The sequence below is a fragment of the Phocoena sinus genome, chromosome 15 (assembly GCF_008692025.1).
Source record: "Phocoena sinus isolate mPhoSin1 chromosome 15, mPhoSin1.pri, whole genome shotgun sequence".
In the NCBI taxonomy this organism is placed as follows: domain Eukaryota; kingdom Metazoa; phylum Chordata; class Mammalia; order Artiodactyla; family Phocoenidae; genus Phocoena; species Phocoena sinus.
The window spans coordinates 50,457,248-50,471,748 of NC_045777.1; positions in this window are offsets into that span (position 1 = coordinate 50,457,248).

Below are 14,501 nucleotides of genomic sequence, written 5' to 3' on the forward strand. Positions count from 1 at the left end.
GGGTGACTTAATCATAGCATGGTGCGACAAGGTTGTGCTTCCCACAGAGAGTGAACTCCCCATCCGTGGAGGAGTTCAAGCAGCCATGTGTCAGGTTGCAAGGGAGAAGCCTGGAACCGGAATGGGTAGGCTGTCTGTGAGGCCTGGGAGAGTTCACACTGCCCACTACAAGGATGCCAGCACAGAGCAGGCAAGGGAGTAGGACCTGGAGTCAGCCCACAGGAGCTGGACAGAGGCCAGGCAGCTGGGAAAAGCCCTGGCCATCCCGAGGAGGAGGCGGCACAAAGGGAGGACTTGCCCTGGTCTCCATGGGCTCCCACGAGAGATGAGTTCCTGGCGTCCTCCATCCACTGTCTAGTGGGCCTGGACTCCATCCGCCCACCCCGCAGAATGGCAGAGGGATCGGGGACAGCTGGGGGACGCCAAGCAGCTCACAGAGTCACCATCCCCACCATGTGTCTCCTTCCAACGCCCCTGACATGCGACACTCAGGCAGCTTGCACCCTGTCCTGTGCACATGTGCCTTGCCCCTGGGGAGAAGGGGACCAGCCTCGGATGCAGCACCTCGCTCCGTTGAGGGAGGCCTTTGGGCAGACGTTGCAGGAAGGACCTGCACCGGGCCCACCGGCTCCATGTCTCTCCTGGGGGCTCTGGATTGCCGGTGTCCCCAGTCCTTGGGCTCTGTCCCTGTCTGTCCACTCCACCTCGTCCTCTGCAGGAGCGTGTGGCCCACCGAGACCCGGGACTCCCACCCTCGGGCTCTGAGGAACGTCCCTCGAGCATGCCGGCTGGTGGAATTTTGGGGGAGCCATGGGGTCCAGAGCCGCACACCCCACTCTCACTTATGCCGGCCTGTTCCTGCTGACCCCCACTCCTGTGGCCTCCGGTGGCCCCACCCCAGCATCTGCTGGACAGTCACCCTGAGTGCCGCTGGGTCCCGTTTACAGATGAGGAGACCAAGGCCCAGAGAGGAGCAGTCGCTCTGGCAAGGCCGCACAGCTGGCATCCATCTGGACTGGACAACTCTAGAACCTTCTCCCAGGGCAGCTGCTGGGGCATCTCTGGACAGCCAGCCCCTGCCCTTCTTTTAATTCCTCAGCCTTCTGGGAATGGGGGTCTGCAGCTGCTCAGGAGCAGAGGGTCCAGGGACAGCCCCTGGGCAGCAGACTTGCCGCTGTCCAGGCTCGGCTGCCATGGGTCACTTCACTTCCATCTCCAGAGGCAATGTTAGGAGAAAGGTCACGGCAGGAATTTCAAGGAAGATTTTAAATCATGTCTCTTTCCAGAAAGGTTTCCTCCTGGGGCCGCCAGGCTTCTCGCACTCTCTGACTTCAGGGGCCAAAGGCTGTGTTCCACCCCAGATGTCTGTTCCTCCAGGGCATGCCCCCCCTGGCACTGCTTCTCAGTGGGGGAACCCGCAGGCTCTGAGGTTAGGGGTGGGCCCAGTGCACCCACCTGGACAGCAGGGGTTTTCTTCTCCTGGCTGGAGCCAGACCCCGAGTGCCCGGCATCCTCTGTTCAGCAGCAGCCTGTGGCCCCACATCTGTGCACAGGGGGCCCCCAGCAGCCCCCTGAAGCTAGGTGAAGCCCTGGGCCCCACTCTGGTCAATGACAGGGGAGCAGAAGTGACCCGAGTCACTCACGGGCAGAGTATTAAAGAGCTGGCGCCGCTTCTCCACCTGACCTGCCCCTGCTAGGTGGCTGGTGATGTGTCCCTGAGTGAGGATGACATGGGGCAGGCCCTGGATGGCCCACCAGGGACCTGAAATACCTTTGCTGTGGGAAGCCACCAAGATGACCAGACCTCTGTCACTACTGCAAAGCCTGGCCCAGCCAGGACCTGGGTCATCCCAGGCTTCAGCACACCCACCCTCCCCACATCCACACCCATCCTGGAATGCTCTCCAACACCCTTCCTTCTAATTCACCCCTCCCCCAGGAAGTCTGCCCTGATTGCCTCCTGCAGTCTCAGAACTGGCTCGGGCCTCCTCCTTCCTCTGCCTTCAGTAGTCCAGAGACAGGGACACATCCCAGCATTCACAAACCTTTGTTGGAGTAAAAGGAACTCAGACCCAGCTAAGGAAATGCAAGAAACCAGCTAGAGGTGTATGCAAGGGAGAGGTGAGAGGCAAAGGGAGGACAAGGGGGCCAAGTGGGCAGCTCACAGCACAGAGCACACTCTTGGGTTCGAGCCATCACCTGTCCACTTGCTGAACACCACTCCCATTAAAAAGACAAATCCAATAATAATGAGCAAACCAGACAAGAACTGCCCTACCCACCAGGATTTCTGAGGCCCCTGGTGGACATCAGCCAATAGGTTTCAAGGCTGACAAACCAAATGTCATTCAGGGTCACATTAAAAGAGGTATATATTCCCAAATGAGGGAGGTTATCATCCTACTACTCTACTCTACACTGGCCACAACTTGTGTGGGAGGTTGGAAGAGACTATTCAGGGGTGGCAGTGTTGGCTAAGTGGGGCACGCCCAGGGCAGAGCAGCCAGCGAGGGCAGGGACTGACACCACACCCCCCAGGGAAAGGGTCTTTGGAAGCACAACTTTGAGAAGAGGGTTCAAGGGATGGCTGAGCATCAGCAACCCCCCTCCCCCACGTAATTCAGCCCCTCAAGCTCTTGAAGTGCGTGGACCCACCTTCAAACAGCGCCTTGGGGGTGTTCCTTGGGGTCTGACCCCCATGTGTGTCATGCTCACCCTGGTGTCCTTCATGCCCATCACCCTGGGGAGACTGCTGACCCAGCTGTAGACTCTCTTCAGTCCTGTTGAGGGGGGGCCTGTGGGTGCTCCGAGGGGGGACTCCTAAGCCAGGCCCGGCCGACTTAGGCATCCTGGGCCTACCTCCCACCTCCCAGCCCAAGAGTTTTTGCAAGAACAGCCAGATCCCTGATTTATCAGCTCAGCTTTATCTCCAAAACCTCCTACAATTTCCCAGAGAACAAAATTAAATACAGGATTTAGGAGAGATTTTGCAGGGCCAGGAACAGGCTGACGTCTCGAGGCCGCTTACGCCTGGGCTGAGTGTGGGAGGGTGGGCAGAGGGTGCCCAGCCCAGCCCCCACCCAGCCCTGGAGCTCAGTGGCCACAAGGCACATGCAGGGGTCACAGGCCCCCTGCACCCGCATTCCCCTTCACCACCCCTGCCCCATCATTACTGGTGAGCTTTTCAGAACTCGTAGAAGCTCCATCACCTGGGCCCCAACGCCCAGCTGGAGTGGACACACGTGTGGTCCTGCCATGGGCAGGGCAGGATTTAACCTACCTCCCAACCAGCCCTTTTAAGGGCGAGGAAACTGAGGCTTAGTGAGGTCAGGGCATCTCCTGACTCTCAGACCCCAGGCAGTATTGGGGTGCTAGGACGTGGCCTCAGATGCAGCACTCAAGCTGCACAGTCTTGGAGAGGCTCCCGCAGGGCTCTCCTGCCTGCCGACCCACGGGGCTCCCCCACCTCGCCGCATCCCCAGTAAAATCCCTGGACACGGCTCGGGGAGCACCCCCAGCTGGCACTGCCTGTGTGCCCTCACAGTCTGTGCTGGGGGGAAGGTGTGCTGGCTCCGTGGCGGGGGGACAACAAGGGCTCTGGTGTCTGGTGCCTGGACCCTGCCCCACGGGGTCCGCACCCTGACCCATGTCCACCAGTGCTCTGTCCCCAAGGCAAACCGCGCCCGTGAGCATCATGGAGCTGTGCGTCCTTCTGGAGAATCATGGGACATCAGGGTGGTCTTGGGGACCTCTGGGCTTGCAGTGGGGTCAGAAGTGAGGGTCTTAGGATGGTCCCTAACTTCGTAGCCTCCTACAGGCTGAACAGGTGGAAGCCGGTGGGCCAGGCAGGGAGCCTGGGGGGGCACTGCCTGCCCTGTGTCCAGGCACCTCAACCCCAGGCTGGTGTCCACTACCGGGAGGCTCTGCTGGCCTCAGAAGGACTGCAGGCTCTGGCGCCTTTGCCCGGTCACCCCTTAGCCAGGCTGGGCCCAGCAGACGCCCGTGGAAGTGACTGGACTGACCAGCGATGGTCACATCCCCATCCTGGAGGCCCTGGTCCTGGGGAGGCAGATGTGGCATCATGGTGGAGGCAGCGGGGGTGTTGGACGTTGGGTCGTGAGCAGGTCCAGGGTCCGCCGAGCCCCCCACCAACTGGGGGACTTTGCGGGAGCCTCCTGCTGCCTCTGTAACAAGAATAACAGGACTCGCAGGCCTTTTCCTCGGAGCGAGGATGGACCGGGCAGTGGGGAGTGGGGCTGGCCCAAGGAGGGGTCCAGGCAGCTTGGGGTTGGGCTGAGGCCTTTCGGGGTATTGGTGAGGTCAGGCCCCATCTGGGGGACAGAAGGGCCATTTTGACAATGTTAGTGTTCGGGCCCGAACCCTGTCTGAGCCCTGTGTCTCGGGCCTCAGCGCTGGCTGTCCTGGACGCCCTGACGTTCCGCAGGTCTCAGGGGCTGCTCACACACCCCTCCCCATCTTATGCCTCTGCAGCCCCAGGAAGAAAGATGTATGGGGTCCTGGGGCGGCCTGGGGCCGCACAGCAGTAACACGTCCTGGGCCAGCCGTAAGCTGCAGACCCTGAGATCCAGGGGACCGGGGCCTGGAAGGGGTGTCGGGGGGCCCCCTTTCCCCCACTGCACAGGGGAGCCCGGGCTGCAGCAGGGATACCTGCCCCCCCCCGACTCTGACCTCGGCTGGCCTGCCCCTGGCACCCCCGTCCCTCCTGGCCAGCCCCCGGAGGCAGCCACACTCCCCACCCCCAGTTCTCCACACCCCGCAAGTTGTGGCCCCAGCGACCTTGGGCCGTCCCGGTGGAGTGTCGGCGAGGGAGCCGCTTCTGATGTTAAGAGTCTCCAGCAGCAGCATCTGGAAATGCCTCTGTCGGCAATCGAGCCGATTAGGGGTGTGCAGGCTCCAGATAAGAGCCCAGGGGTCATTTGGAGGGCAGACACAGAGGACCGGTGCAGAATGCATACTCTCCACCCAACCCCTGCCTCCCGCCCACCCCTCCCTCTCCTCCGGCCCCTCTGGAGGCTCTGGTCAAGGGCACGGAGCTGCCCTGAAGTCAGGCCTCCCGGGTGAACCCTCATCCCGCCTGAGCGCTCTGTGGCTTCTGGCGAACCCCTAAGCTGTCTGTGCCTTGTCTGCAAAATGGAGCCATGGTCTGCTTCTCTGGCTGTGGGGTAACTAGCCCTCTACATGGCGGGCTGCAGGCCACGGTGGGCCAGGGGCTCCTGTCTTCTCGGTGCTGGGGGATTCTGGGACCCATTAGGGAGGTGGGTGAAGTCTGACACTCCTCCCATAACCCCGAGGCGCTGGCAGTGGAGTCCGGGCCCGATGCCTATTGGGCTGGGCTGCACTACGCCCCCCAACAGACGAGAGGAGTCAGGGTCCCACATGCAGTGTGACTGGGGGGTCCCCAGTCCCCAAACATCCCCACACCGGGGACCCCAAGGGACCCTCACATCACCTTTCTGTGGTCAAGCCCCATGGGACAACCTTGTGCTCCCCCTGCAGCAGCAGATATCAGCTGGGTGTGACTCTGCCCCGGGGACCCTTGGCAACGTCTAGAAGCATTTTTGGTTGTCACAATGCCAGGCAAAGGGGTGCCGCTGGCATCCAGTGGGTAGAAGCCAGCCCTGGGCCCCAGTGCACAGAGGCGGGGAGACCCTACCCCGGAAGGGGCATTGCTTTTCCTGTGGGAGATCCTGAGAGAAAGGGTTCTCTTCTCTCCAAGACAACACCTTTCCAGCAAGAAAGAGGAGACGGCGCCCACCCACCCCCAGCCCAGTGTCCTTGGCCAAGGGCATCCCAAGTGCATCTGAAGGGATGTCAGCCCCGAGGCGGCGCCAGGAGACCAGTGGCCCCAGAAAGGATGCAAACAGCCCCATTGTAGCCCCTCCAGGGCTGTGGCGGGAGGCTGGAGGCCCGGCTCCACCCAGCACTTAGCCCAAAGAGGACCTGAAAATAGACAGAGGACGTCGGCTGGACGGCACACCAAGCCCCAAAGGCCCTCGCGGGAGTGGTGGACGTGGCGTGGAGCCACTTAGCTGAGAACCAGGGCCACTCAGAGTCTCCAAGAAGGAGCAAGCGGCCAGTTAAGTGCTTGGAGGAGAAGGGCAAGGTCACCACAGGGCCTGGCCAAGGGGTCAGCTGTAACCCTTCCCATCCTGCCGACCTCTCACTCCCTGACCTCCCCGCACCGGCACACCCATCCTTCCCACAAAGCCCCCCAGCCCTGCACCCGCTGCCCTGCTCCGGGCTCATGTGCACCCCCCACTGACGGCCCCCAGCCCTGCCTGGTTTTCCAAGCTTGGGGGCCAGAGTGGAAGGCACGGTCCCCAGGTAACGTGCGCCTCCCTGCTTTAGCTCCTCGATTCTTGATCTCTGTGGCTGTCGGAAGCAGCCTCAGGTGGAAATTTAGCTCCTGGGTGTTGTTCCTTCCCAGGCAGGCAGGCCGAGGCAAGCTGGGACACGGATCTCCGGCCTGGGCTGGCCAGCTGGGGCTCCAGAGGTCAGTGCAGACACAGTGTCCCAACAGTGACAGGGACCCCAGGAGGCAGGGGCTCAGTTGCTGCCCTCTGAACTCTAGGTGCTCCCAGAGATGGGGGGGACCACCGTTCAGGCCTCCATCCTGGAGACCATCCTGGAGGGCCACAGCACAGGGGCCAGGGGGGTCACAGGGAGGCCCCCGTCCCAGGCCCTGAGCCTGTCGGAGGCCAAGGGGAGACCCTTAAGTGGGCCTGGCCAAGGCCGGAGCCCTCCGTCTCTCTCCCCACAGGCCCAAGTCTGCTCAGCCCGGGAACCTCTGGGAGGGAGGTGGGCAATGAAATCCAGGTGGGGCTCCCCCTGCACTTGGTGACGCTCGCCCGCCAACGGCAGTGAGTCATGCTGGTTTTCTAAGACCCTGTGAGCACCCAGGGTGTGCCCGGAGCTCTGGGAGTTAGCGAGGGATTGGACGGGCCTGACCCCACCAGCCCATCAGAGATCCAGTCTCTGCCTGCCTTGCACCTTGGCGCCTCATGACCACGAACCCAGCTAACGTCCACCCTCTGGGTCCCCCAAGAAGGGCAAGGAGGTTCTTGGGACTTGGGGTGTTCTTTGTGGGTAAGGTAAGGTCAAATATGGCCTCCGAGGAGGGGGGAAGACCTCTCCCCCAACCAGGCAGGCCCATGGAGGGAGGGCGCACTGGCACGGGGTGTGGGGGGCAGCCTCTGCCCGCTCCCAGCCCCCCATTAGCGCCGCCCCTCCGTCACAACCCTGGGCAGCTCTAAATAGCCGTCAGCCAAGGCATCGACCGACCGCAGCCCCGCTGCCAACACAAAGGCCAGTCAGGAAGCCCAGCCACCAGCTGGTGGGACCAGACCCCCTCCCGCCCCCGCCGCACTAATGCACTTTGCATTATTGTAAATCTTGCTTTCCTGAGAAGAGCGGGAAGGTGCTCTGGGGACCCTGCCTCTGTAAGGGAGCTGGCGCCTCGTCCTCACAAACACCATTTACTCCTGATTTACAGAAAGTTCCTTCCTGGTGGGTTTTGTGTGCCCTGTCCCGCACCCCCGCCCCAATGGCGCCTGCCAGCCCCCAGCCCCAGCCCCTCTGCTGGTCAGGCCGACCTCGTGGCTCCTCAGAGCCCAGGTCATTCTGCCCCCAGGCCTCCCCCAGGCTGCTCTTCGTCCCATCTCTCTCCATCCTCAGGACCGGCCTTGGGACCCCTCCTCCAGTAAGCTGTCAGGCAGCCCCAGCTCCTCCTGGGCCTCCAGCTGGGCCTCCGCGTCTGCCCACACCTCTGCCTCCAACAGCGAGTGGCCCCATGAGTATACGGACTGACTAAGTGGAGGGACCCCACCAGGCTGAGCCAGTGTCCCTCCTCCAGGTGACATCGTGACCACTGCCAGAGGGGCCACCGCTGGCTGGACGGACACTGGCCAGCACGAGCTCCGCCCTGGAGTGGGTTGGGCGAGCCACCAGCCCAGCCTGGCCCAGCTGGCCAAGCCCCGGCCACCCCGTGGCCAGCTGATGGGCCCGCACGGCGTCACAGATAGAGGGAGACCCTGGCCGGAGGCACCCGAGCATCACTGCTTCCCGGAGAGCTGGCACTGCAGTCCTGGGGGAACCGGGGGGGCTGTCTTGAGTATACAAGGTTTCCTTTGTATATTATAAACCAAGAAGAGCACCAAAAGATGTAAAGATGCGTTGTTCATATTCTACATGAGACAGTAACTGTCCATGTTGGAGAGTACCATGATAACCATTATTTAAGGTAGAATGTTAGCTTCCAAGGGCTCTCCTGAAAAAGGACCACAGCCTGGGGTCTTCACCCAGAAATTCATTCTCTCGCAGTCTGGAGGCCAAAAGTTGTTAAGGCAAGGTGTCTCGGAGATGTTCTCCCTCCGCAGGCTCCAGGGGAGGATCCTTCCCCCCTCTCCCAGCTTCTGGGGGCTCCTGGTGTTCCTTGGCTTGTGGCTAATTTGGGTTCTGAGCCCAGGATGGGCTTGGACTCAGCGTGTTGCTGGCCAGCTGGGGGCTGGCACCAGCATGGCACGTCAGGGGAACAGGGGAGTTGGGGTCAGGGGGAGGATTGATTCCTGCATAATGGGAAGCTGGCACAGGGGGGCCGTGCGAGCGGAGACCTGACCCTACTTGTCTCATTAACAAATCCAGTGGGGAGAGGCCACCTGTCCCCACCCACTCCCAGCCCTGGCCAGAGAAGGACACAGATGGCGGTGGTTTACTCTGGGAACGTGGTCCGTTTCTATGGCGACAGGGCCTCCTGGTCTTGGTGGAGAATTGCTCACCAGGCCTTGGGAATGGGGTGAGGGGGTGGGGGCTGAGCCAGTCCCCCCATCTTTGAGCAGGGAGCACACCCTGCTTACTGGGCATCCAGGGCTCCCGGGACCCATGAGGTGGGGGTTGGGATTGGTTAGAGCAAAGCTTCTTGGGCCCTGAGTGGACATGAGCTCCCAAGCAGAAGGTATGCCCCTCCCGACTACCCGGGGAGACAAGATCCCCCCGCAGCCGGGGGTGACCAGATTCGCAACATCCCCTCCCCCACGTCCAGAGTGGCACCCTCACCATTAGCCGCAGAGCATCCTGCCCTGAACTTTGGCCTCGGCATCAGTGATAAAGTGTTATTTTTAAATTGTTTAATGGTGCGTGAGGACCTAATGGGGTTTGCCATCCAGAAGTTGTCCTGGATCAATAGGGAGAGTCAGGGTTTAGTGGCCCCACCTCAGTCCCGAGCTGTCTCCCGAGCTCAGCCTGGAACACTCCAGAAGGTTCCAGAGACTTGGTGGCTGGGAAATCATTTCTGGAAGGACAGAGTTGTGGAGTTGGGAGTAGGGAGAGCTTGGCTGTGTCCCACGACCACCATGGCCTGCAGCCCCACCCACCTGTCTGCAAGCCACTCCCATTCTCCTGGAGGCATCAAAGGCCTCAGAGCCCCCACGAAAGGCGCCCTCCTCATGAGGTGCCAGTGACAGGCAGAGACTCCGGGGTCTGCGTGGAGCTGAGGAGAGGGGTTCCATGGCCTCTGCCTCGAGATTCTGCACTGCCAGGTCAATGAAACACTAAAACAAACTGCTTCAGAGTGTGGCGTGCAAACACACACAGGCAGGTGGGTACCAGGAAGGCACTGATGGGGCAGAGTGACCATCTGAGAGAGGAAACAGGGTTCCCAGGCTTGTGGGCAGCTCTTGCTGGACCAACAAGTGTGTGAAGTGGCCTGATGCTGGGGCTGGTTTACCCCGAACGTGGGGGTGTGCATCAGGTTAACCTCCTCCATCAGGTTAGAGGCTTGGGCTGCCCCATGTTTTCCAGGGTGGGCTCAGCGGAGTGTCTCAGCCTGGACGGAAACACTGAATCCTCCGCCCCAGGGGCAAGGGCTGGCCCAGCTGTCAGGTGCAGGGGGTTCTACAGGGGCTTCCCAGAGGCCTGTGTGAGCAGAGCCACCAAATGGGGAGCAGACCTGGATGCAAGAGGGATGGGGACATGCAGCTTGGCCCTGTCTCCCTCTGAATGCCCCTCGGAGAGGCCCGGCTATCGGGGTGTCAGTCCCAGGGTTCCCCCCACCAGCTTTTCCAGGGCCCCACAGTGTCTGGTCTCTGGTGTACCCAGTCTGCTCCCAGGGCCTTGGACAAGCCCAGCGTTTGTCCAAGGAATAATAAACCCATGGCAGCCAGGCCTTACACAGAGGGACAGTAGGAGCTGTGAGCCTCCCCAATCCAGAGGCTGGAGGGAGGGCTGCACTTAGAAACCTCATGTATGCGTTTTATGCTCAACAAACAGAAGGTCTGTCTGACTCACGTGTGTAAATCTGCATGTTTGTGGCGGCCCCACCTCCTGAGCCCACATCCATCTGCCGGTTTGGACTGCGACTTCACGGGCTGGGGAGGGACCTTCCTCCCAGGAGATGCGAGTCCTTGGGCCTCGGGAAACCCAGGACCCCTCAGGGAGGCTCAGGTGAGGCTGCCAGCCTCTAGACAGACCAAGGCCTGGGGTGTCCAGGTGCCCTAATACCCGGCCGCCCTGAGCCAGTGTGAGGAGGGCTGTGCCTCCAGGACCCTTGGAGGGAGAGTTTGTCGACTCAGCTGTCTGACCCCCACTGAGCGACACCCCATCGGTGCCTGGACAATCCTTAAGACCTGAGAGCCCCCGTGATGCAGAGACCCCCACATGGACCTCAGAGGCGGCCACCTGTTAACGAGGCCCCGCATGGGGGGGCACGGAGATCCCCTACCCCCCAGGGCGCTGACCTAGAAGCCCCAGGGCAAAGGGGGTCATCACGTCACTTCCCCCTTCAAAGCCCCCGACATACACACACTGACATCTGCTCCCTCTGGCACTTCCTGATTCCTGCCTCTCCTTGAAGCTCCCAGACCTACAGGAGGGCCTCGGGCTTGTGTGGCCTGGACCAGACCCACTGTTGGGTTGGGCGGGATGCTGAATGCAAGCAGGGGAGAGCCTGCAGCCAGGCCCCAGTGGCCCTGCTTGCCTCGCTCCTTGGCTGGGATGCCTGAGCGCTCAGCGCCTGCTCAGGGGACACCCTCAGATCAGGGATGCCCTGATCTGTGTGAGGATGTGGACATGGAAGGAAGAGGTAATCCAGGTGTGTGGCCAAGCACAGACAGCCCAGGACCTGGGGAGCTTCCCGGGGGCATATATCAGGGCACCTCCAAACTGCTTAGAGGGGGTGGGGCCTGCATGATGGGTGGGGAGACCAAGGCTCTGTGTCGCCTGCAGGGTGGGGGGTGGTCCTCCTCGGTGGCGCCCACGAATGGATAGGGTCACAGCCAGTGGAACCCTCCTACAAGGCTAGCCTCCTCCCTCATCCGGCCCCCAACGTTCCCCATGTGCCAGCAGGGACCACCCCCACCCTCAGCCCCACCCTGGGTTGGCAGGAGGCCCGGGTGCGGAATGGAACAGGACCACAGAAGGTGCTGGAAAACCCAGACACCCAGCAGAGTGGACTGTCCAGTTCACCTGGCCAGGTGCTGGGGTTTGGCCACAAGGAGTGGACTGGGGTGGACCAGGCTGGAAACTTGGCAGGCAGTGTTCATGTCCTGCTGTCCCCAAGCCTGGATGGAGACCCCCACTACCCTCAGCCTTCACTCCCCAGGAAGCCTGGCAAGTAGTCAGTGCCCCAGGGCAGTGCTGGGCCTCCAGGGAGGGGCTGTCTCTGGTCACCCCAAATCCTCAGGGTACAACCAGGCCACAAGGACACCTATTGCACTTATGGGAAAACCGGGGCTTTAGGAACCTGGGGACCACTCCCTGGTCCCCCACCGGCTGTGGAGTCAAGCTCAGAGCACCACGCTGGGGAGGCTCTGCTGGTGTGACACTTGCGCTGAGGGCCACCAGGAGTGGCTGGGCCCCGGATTGGGACTGTCCCTCACTTCGGCCAGGCAGAGGGGACTGCAGCAAGGCCTCAGGCCTGAGTTCCACTGTCACAGCTTCCCAGCCTGCAGCTCTAAGCTGCTTGGAGAACTTCTGGGACCCTCTCCTGAGAGCAGGACTGGGGGCGTGGGGCGTTCTCTCCAGGGACCCAGGGCATCTGGGACATGGTCCCATCCTGCCACCTTAGCAAGTGGCTAAGCACGGCTGCTGGAACCTGGGCCTCCTCCACCCCACGGAGCCCAGACACAACCGGATGCATGTGGCAGTTGCGTGGCAACCCCACTGCCAGCGCCGTGCCCCCACGCCCACACAGGCCGGTCCTGCCTCCTTCAGCACCTCCAGCTAGGCCAGTGTGAGGGAGGGGATGGTGTATGGGGGACATCCCGGCATCTCAGCCGGGGTTGGCCTCTCTGCAGATGAGCCAGACAGCCTCACCCCTGTCACCTGGCAGGGCTCTGGGCTGCAGGCCCCGGGGGGAGGGGTCCTGGTTGATGGGGGTGTCTGCTGGTCCACCCTCTGTGCTCAAGGTCTGATGCCCAATCCCCGGAAAAGGAAGAGAAAATGGGGCCCCAACCACCAGGAGCACCTGGGACGTCCTTAAGCCTCCGAGTGATCCCTGGCACTCAGGCATCTGGGGTGGCCTCAGACCAGGAGACGGAGGCCAAGCAGCGGTGCTGGGCCAAGGTCTCAAGCTGCTTGGGCCCAGTCGGAGGCCAACTGGCTTTTCTGAGAAGTGGAAACACGATTTTAGGCCGGCAGGTGATGTGCCCCACCCCTCACATGTGAAGTGTGATCTGAGCTCACCTGGTAGGGTATGATGCTCCCAATTAGAGCCAGTGACATCTTCAGAGTGAGAGGGTGAGGCGCCCCCCAGCCCCATCACACCTGGAGATGGAGCCCTCATGCCCTGCATCACCCGAAGTCACACGCTGGGCCAGAGCGGGGACTGGGACCCAGGCCCACCATGTCTCACACATCCTGGGCTCTGGGAACAAAGGAGCCCTCTCCCCACCCCTTTATGCCATTTGCTCTCTTCAGGGCCTCCCCAGCCCCGGGTGCCCAGACAAGCCCTTGGGTGGCCCTCCAGCCACCCCCACCCCCATGGCCTGGGGCTTCCCCTCCCTGCAGCCCCCACTCCGACAGAGGTCTGGGGGTTTTGCTGCTGTCTACCTGGAGGCAGGCTGACCACAGACACCAGCTCTTCCCTCGTGGTCCCAGGGCCTCCCTGCATCCTGGCCAAGACTGTGTCCCCTCAGCAAGGAGGGGCCCAGCCGGCCCTCTCCTCTGGGGCCACACAGGTTGTTCTGGGGGATGGAAGATCGGAGAGCAGGGCTGGGCCCAGGCTGCTCCTGCCTGAGCCCCACTGACCCACCGTGTCGGAGACACGCACCTCCCCATGTGTTATCTCTCCTCTGATGTCTGAGCTCTGGACGAGGTTGAGGGGCTCTTTAGGCTTAGCTGTGCAGGACACCTCAGGTCCTGGGGAGATTGTGGAGAGTGCCTGAATGGGCCTGGTGTCCTCCCAGGGGTCCCCCGCTTTTTCCACTGGGCCGGGAGGGAGGCCAGCCTGGGCCCTCCTGCCCCATCCTCTCTGCGGCACCTGAGAAGGTGTTCCAGGCAGGGGCAGGGCCCATGCAGCCGCCCTGAGGGCTCCTGGCCTCAGCACAGGGAGCGGGGTGTGTGGAATTTCCAGGAGCCTCCATCTCCTGACAGCCCAGGGAAGGGCCCTGCGGGTGGGGTCTGTGCCTCTGCCACTGCCCCCATCCATCCCTCAGGGGCTGCCAGCAGGGCTGGAGCTGAGGAGCCCAGGAGTTCCGCTTTTCTGAGATGAATCTCTTGGCAGGTCCTGAGTGGGAAGGAAGCAGCCTTTCCTGCCTCATCTCACTCGGCAGGTACCCCCACCCCACCCCACCCCCGCCCCGGGCCAGGACAACAAAAGTCCACACCTGCTTGCAGATTTCGACACTTAAACTTGCCTCAGACTCCCCTGGTCTCCTCTGGAGAAAACAGCGTGGTTTTCGGTGCGAAACTTCTGTGTCGTCCCTGAGTCCTCACCTGCAGAGCCCACGTGCCTGAGGGTCTTCGGATTAATCCACACGCAGCCCCTCCCTGTGCTGCCCTGACCGTGTGGGGAGGGGCTGGAACGCACAGCACAGCACAGCAAGTGCGGGCTCAGGGTGGCTATGCTGGCAGAGATGGGATGTGAGGAGACAGAACGGAGGAGCTGGGGGGCCCCAGCAGGCTCGGGCCTCTGTGCCCCCAGACCCACTGCGCAGGGCTGAGCTCTGCCCTCAGCAGCCTTCTGGCCAGTCGTGCTCAGGCAGTGTGCTGGCCTCTGGGTCCTGGAGGGGAAGGGTGGGGTGGGTGCTCATCCCTGCTCGCACCCATTCAGGCGCGAGGGCAGTGCACAGCCCCAGCCCCACCCCCACCCCAGCAGCATCTCTCCCTCCTTGTCTTGGCTCTGAAGTCCAGGCGGTACTGAGCTGCCGTCTGTGGTTCCCCACGCCTGCCCACTTGTGAACAGCCTCTGGCAGGGTCATCTGGCCAAGACAGACCAGTGTGACCAGTGGACTGGGCAGAAGCACCTGGGGACCGGCAGCCCCCTCCAG